The sequence below is a fragment of the Apus apus genome, chromosome 4, assembly GCF_020740795.1.
Source record: "Apus apus isolate bApuApu2 chromosome 4, bApuApu2.pri.cur, whole genome shotgun sequence".
NCBI lineage: Eukaryota > Metazoa > Chordata > Aves > Apodiformes > Apodidae > Apus > Apus apus.
The window spans coordinates 71,687,677-71,693,846 of NC_067285.1; positions in this window are offsets into that span (position 1 = coordinate 71,687,677).

Genomic DNA, 6,170 nt, shown 5'->3' on the forward strand with positions numbered 1-6,170 from the left:
CTGCGGCCGCGGGTTCCCGCTGCCTCCCCGGCACTGCCCTTGTTTGGGTGGGGTTTCGGGGTGCTCGGGGGCTCCCGGAAAAAGCCCGGGTTTCAGGCAGTGCTTTTGCGTGTGGGAGATGCACATCGAGGGCTGCAGACAAGGGGAGGTGCTGAGTGCTCATTTAACTGCTAGGTTAAAAGTTAATTGCAGGCCTTCCCTGAGAGGAAAGTTAGTTGGTACCTGGAAACTGGGGTGAAAGGGGGAAAGAGAAGGCATAGATGCTTCTTCAGGGCAGCAGAAATAAAGTCCATAGGCCTTAGCCAGGGGAGGCAGTGGTGGGGAGAGAAGAGCTGCCTGGTGCTGCACAGCCAGTGCCTGTGCCTCTGCTGGCCACTGCAATCAGGTTATGCCAGAGGAAAATACTTGAAAGAAACCTGTGTGTGCTTATGGTGGCTCATTGGTTTCCAGAGACTAGTCACCTTCTGGTATTTAAGCACGTTAGGGGTTGGTATTTATTAGGCTGGTGTAAGTTAACACAGCAGTTGTCGTTAATTTCCATCACCAGATGTTTTTACACAGTGTAAGAAGAATGTATGTGTAAACCTACTCTGTGTTTCAGTTTCTGTTGTTTTTCCCACCACCATGTTGTTACCACAACGTGAAGGCACAGGTGCCCTGTCCTTTGGTGCCAACAGCAAACCTGCAGGGCTGCATTTGGAAAACATGAGGCTTTCCTTGTGTTCGAATTTTAAGTTGCAGAATGCAAAGTTTTACTAATATCACATTTTCTGTGAACAGTGAAAGTATTTTGATGTTGGCAGTACTTAATGCTGCACTTGCTACTTTAAAAATAAATAAATGAGGAACTAAGGAGCAACAGCAAAAAGCTTTTCTAGAGTGAGACTACAGTACTAGTTGTTATCTGTCAGGAGAATAGAGAACAAAACTCAGTACTTTATTCATGAGATGACAACCATTTCCTCCTGTGCACCCCACTGATAAAGAAGCACTTGTGTTTATTTGCAGAACACTTGTCATGCAAGTAGCTTTTCTTGGTGATGGAAAGAAAAAAAAAATCATTCTACTTCATAGCTTGGAATTCTACACATTTCTGTAGCAAAGAGAGAAGTTACTGTACTGTAATTACTGAGAACCAGGTGAGTTTAAAGGCACTCGTATTGTGGCAGTTTTAATGATAGAACAATCACAACAGTTCAGGAACAGCCTGGCAGTATATATATATATATTAATAAAAATGTATATATGTATGTGTTTATGATCAGATTCCAGCACATAGCTTATGTCCAGGGTTGAACAAACACATGGGGATCATGATCCAGCTCTGTTTCCACTTCACCCCTCCAGTGGAGTGGATGTTGGATTGGCAAAATGGTTGCCAGGTTTGGTACAGAAGGGCTATTTACAGTTTATAGACAGAGTACAAAAGAGCTTTGTAACAGAGCAGATGTTACTGGTCGTTCTGATATGTTCTATCCTTGTAAACCCAGGATTGGCATAAGAGATGTTACTACAACTTACTAAAAACTCATATTGACATAATGGAGACTGGAATCAGCATAGAGACTGGACAGGGTGAAGACAGTAACACGAGAAGAGAACGATGAAGCCTTTTTAAGGATGGTCTGAACCTCAGCAGCCAAATTCTGAGTGCAAAATGCATCAAAGTGTGACTCTGGGTTTCTTCTACTAGCATCTGTGTCAGGTAGAAGACCCTCAGGAAGAAGATTCTGGTACAGTGTCAAAGGAAAGCTTGAAATGGAAACTGTAGCTTTTAATGTATTGATTGTGAGTGTAACAGATGCCTTAATGCAACAGTCACATGATTTTATTCTACACTGGAATAGAACACGAAATAAGTTACTTTGCCAGTCAGTTCAAGCAACAGAAGGGTGCTGAAATTAAGCTTTGATGAAAACTAAGTTTTGAAATAAAGTGTTTCCGATTTTCTACCAGGCTACATCATTAACTTTCAATAAATTGGCCTACTAGCTTTGAAATCTATTGCTTGGAAATTATTATTACCTCAAGCTGAATACATTTTCTTATTTTTAATATATAATCATTAAATTCTAAACCAGTCAACTTAGCATTACTAGAAGAAACAGAGAAAAATTCAGGGTTTTTTTCAGTTATTATTTCCATGAACTATGTCTTGTTCATAACAGGAGAAGCTGTTGTCTTGCTTGGAGGTCTTACTTTATTTTGTATGTAGACTTCAAGAGTTACTCTGTGAAACACATGAGGGCAGCAAAGGGCTTTCAAAAAGGTGGTTGTAAACCATGCAGTTTTAATTTTTATTTTAATTAAAATAACCGGATTTTCATCATATTAGAGGGGCAGAGTGAGAGAGCATGTTAGTATTTAGTAGACTGGGTTATTTTGGGTTTTTTAAAATTCTTTTCCCAGTGACTTCTCTGTAGCTCTTTGAAATAATTAATTGAGTCTTGTTAGGCAGCCTAGCTTCAGTGCCCTTTGTCCTCTATGTTTATAATTATAGCAGCAAACAAGGGCAAAATGCAGTAAATTACTTCTGAGTTAAAGACAGGTCTTCCAAGGATTGTTACTGGTGCTGCTAAGGGCAGTAATGAGATGTGTTAATGGAACTGTGGGGAGGAGGTGTCCCTTTCACTTTGATAGGTATCTACACAACAGCAGGTTGGACTTCTGCCTTTTGCATGCTTATAAGATTTTTAACAAATGGAAAATAAATCCCTTTATATTGTGCAGCTCTCAGCCTCAGAGGGCAATCATCTGAATGTGGCAGAAGATGGAGCTGAATACCTTTTCTTAAACAGACTGGTTGGGAAAAAATATTTCAGGATTAGTCAAAGGAATTGTGTATTTTTTGAGACCTTGCTGCGGTGGTGTTTGCTAATATAGTTGCACTGGTAACAATTATTAAATGTAAGCAAAGTAAGTGAGAATTGCAATATTGTGATGAAATCTGGTCCTGTTTAAGCTAATGTGAGGATAAATAAGCAGTGTTGCTGCAGCTAACATGCAGAAGTTTTCTTTTTTTGAACCCTAAGGTAGACTTTGAAGTTTGTTAGAAACAGGGAAATTATGCATGGTAATAGCTGGGTTTGCAGGAATGAACAAGCTGTGCAAGGGCTTGCTTTAGCTAGATTGTGATAAATATCTGTGTTGACCATGAAGTCTCTCCTGGTAGAGCTGTCTTCCTTTGCAATGAATAACTGTAGGACCTCCATCTCAAACCTGGGTCTTCTGTATCTCAGCTGAATATCCTAAACACCAATAAATATTTAGCTCTTTCTGAGTATTTTGGTTTTCCTTCAGACTTGTCAGGAGAGGCTGAATTATGAATGAAGAATCTGGCAGCAGGACCAACAGTTAGAATCAAATGGTGAACCAAAATTTGAAAATGCAGAAAGATGTGGTTAGGTGTTACACTGTCACAAAAGGAGCAGTACCTGCTCTGAGTGAGACTGATGTATGAAGTCTTGACAATTTAAGGGAGCTAAGAATTGATTTTTAAGATGGTGACTGCCATTTCTTTTCTCTATCCTCTTTGCCAATCCCACTTGTCAGTGTGTATAGTACTTTGACATTAAGTATTCTCAGCTGAGAAAACTTCTCAGATCTGTCACTCAAAACTTATTTTCCCATTGGAACCTTTTTTTTTTTTTCTTTTTAATATTTAATTATCCTTAGAAAATGGAAGAAACTAAGGCAATATTTGGTGCAGCCTGGTTTAAGGGCACAAGCATTGATAAACATTTATTCTCTCATATTGTTCTTATTTCTTCCAAAACACTGTTTGTGGGAGGTGGACAGAGTACGCATAAGTAGAAGTAATGCTGTTTTGCAGAATCTCCTTTTAAAACTCTAAATCCTGTAGTTAATTTGTGTATATATCATTACTTCATCGATAACTTTGTCAGTAATCAATCTAGCAAGAGAGTAGGAAGACTTGCCAAATTAAAAGAAAAGAAGAAACAAAACTGAAGAAGAAAGTATCATTAAAAAATCCAGATATTTTTATCCTACATAGATTTTTGCACTTATTTTCATAGTATCTGGTTACTGGCTTTATCCACGGGTGATTAAAACTCAAAAATGCTGTTAAGTCATCCCCATCTCATGTTCTTTTTGTTCTATATATGATGACTTCCACTTTTGTTTTAGTGTGGAACTTAAAAGGACTGATTTTCAAATCACATTGATGTAAATTGGTTGCTATTATTACTGCCATGATTCTTATAATATTTAAATTATATTTTGTCCCTATAGTGCTTTATATACATAGATTTCCAGTGCTCTTTGTGGGAAGGTAACCAATGTAAAACCAGTGTCAAATTTACACCTTAAGCATGAGTTTAGTGTACATGACCAACCTATGCATAGAGATAAGGGGTCTGTTTCCCATCAGTGGCTGACTTCAGTCTTGCTCAGATGTTGTTGTTTATGTGCCACATGCTGTTAAGGTCTGGCATAAAGTAAACCACTTACAAGAAAACATACGGTTTTTATTGTGTAAACTTTTTGGTGGAAGATTAACCTTTTGTTGTTGCTTTAGGCTTTTTTCCAACAGCAGGCTTTAATGCAAGAAGGGTGACTGTCCTGTTCTCCTGTGTTTCACACACTGCAGTTTGTGTGAAATTTGCCCCCGTGTTGTCATGATTGCCACATGTGCTGCTGAAGGTGCTGAGCTTTTCTGAAGTCTCTCAGCTCTTATAATTCAGACAGGTAGGACCCAGCTACCTGTTGTGAATGGGAGGGTTAGTAAGCAGGAAAACAGATTCAGGGAAAACATAAGGAATGGAACTGTGCCCTTGTTTTCCTCTTTTCTTACCATGGGGAGCACATACCTTGGCATGGTTGTCATCTTCCTTAGTCAGAACCTGCAGCCAGTATATCAGTGCCATGCCCTTGACACAGGATTTTAGTTTTCTGATCCTGAGTGGCAGTGTAAACAGACCTATGGAATTTCCATCTTTGTCTCATTCCACTTGGCCCATGTATGCAGTGTCTAACTGGAAGAGCAATGGCATGCAGTGTGGCATGCAGAGAAGCGCAGCCAGGGAAATGGCCACAAAGCCATGATTTCTGAGTAGACTCAGCCTGGCTGTTTCTCCAGTGCATTGCAGGAAAGGAAGCAAACCCGTTAGGGTGGGTTGAATTTATCACTTTAGATGCATTTAAAAAGACTTTCTTGATGGAGCAAAATGCATTGAAGGGAGAGACATTTATACCTGCCCAGACAGGTTATGGCCCCTTCAAGAGTTCCAGTTATATCCCATAGCAGCTGGGTCTGACTGCAGACTTGCCAGTCACCTGTGTCCCTGGTGAGCAGTTGGTGTAGCCATCCTGTGCTCAAGAGATACCAGGTGACGTGCAGGCAGAAATGCAGTTTTATTTTGATGTTGGGACAATAGGCTGATACTGCCTCATTTTCCCAACAGATTTTCCTTTTTATCAGTGTTGACCCCTTTAAGGACCATAAAATTAAGACTTAAGCTTAATGCCATCTTGCTTGAAAGCCAAATATGCAGTGTGCTATGTTTCCCGTGCTAATTAGAAGAATATCCTCTCGGTCTATAGTGTTCTGATTACCCTTTTTTTCTAATAATCTAGGAAAGAGAAGACTTTTTTCCCCACAGCCTCTGTTGCAAATCAAAATATGAAGACAAAGACCAACATCTGATCTTTTTCCTATAAATCCAAGCATAGCTCTTCTTTAGTGTGAATATGATGCCTAACTAGAATAGCAAGAACTACTGCACCATGAAAACTTGAGAAGTCATTGATAAATTTTACACCACTCTGTCTTGCTGAGTTAGCCTTCCTTAAATTTGTTAAAAAGCTCTCAAGTGTGTTTTAACCTCTGACTGCCTTTTTTCTGGATTAATCCTGCAGTTATTGAATTACCACTACTGGGGACTAGGAAGTCTAACAAGATGATAAAAATCTAAAAATGTCTCCATTGCTTGCCAAGTGAAATGGCCCTGCAAATGGACTTGGTTCACTGAGGCAATGAACTACAGAGTATTGAAGTAGTTTTCAGTAATTGTAAACAACAAAGATGAAGTGGTTTTAATATAAGTTTAGCACTTGAATACTAATCAGTCATCAGAGATTACTGAAATTTTGACTGCAGAACTGAATCCATGTCCATTCCATTTGATTCTTGAAACCATTCTGATAAC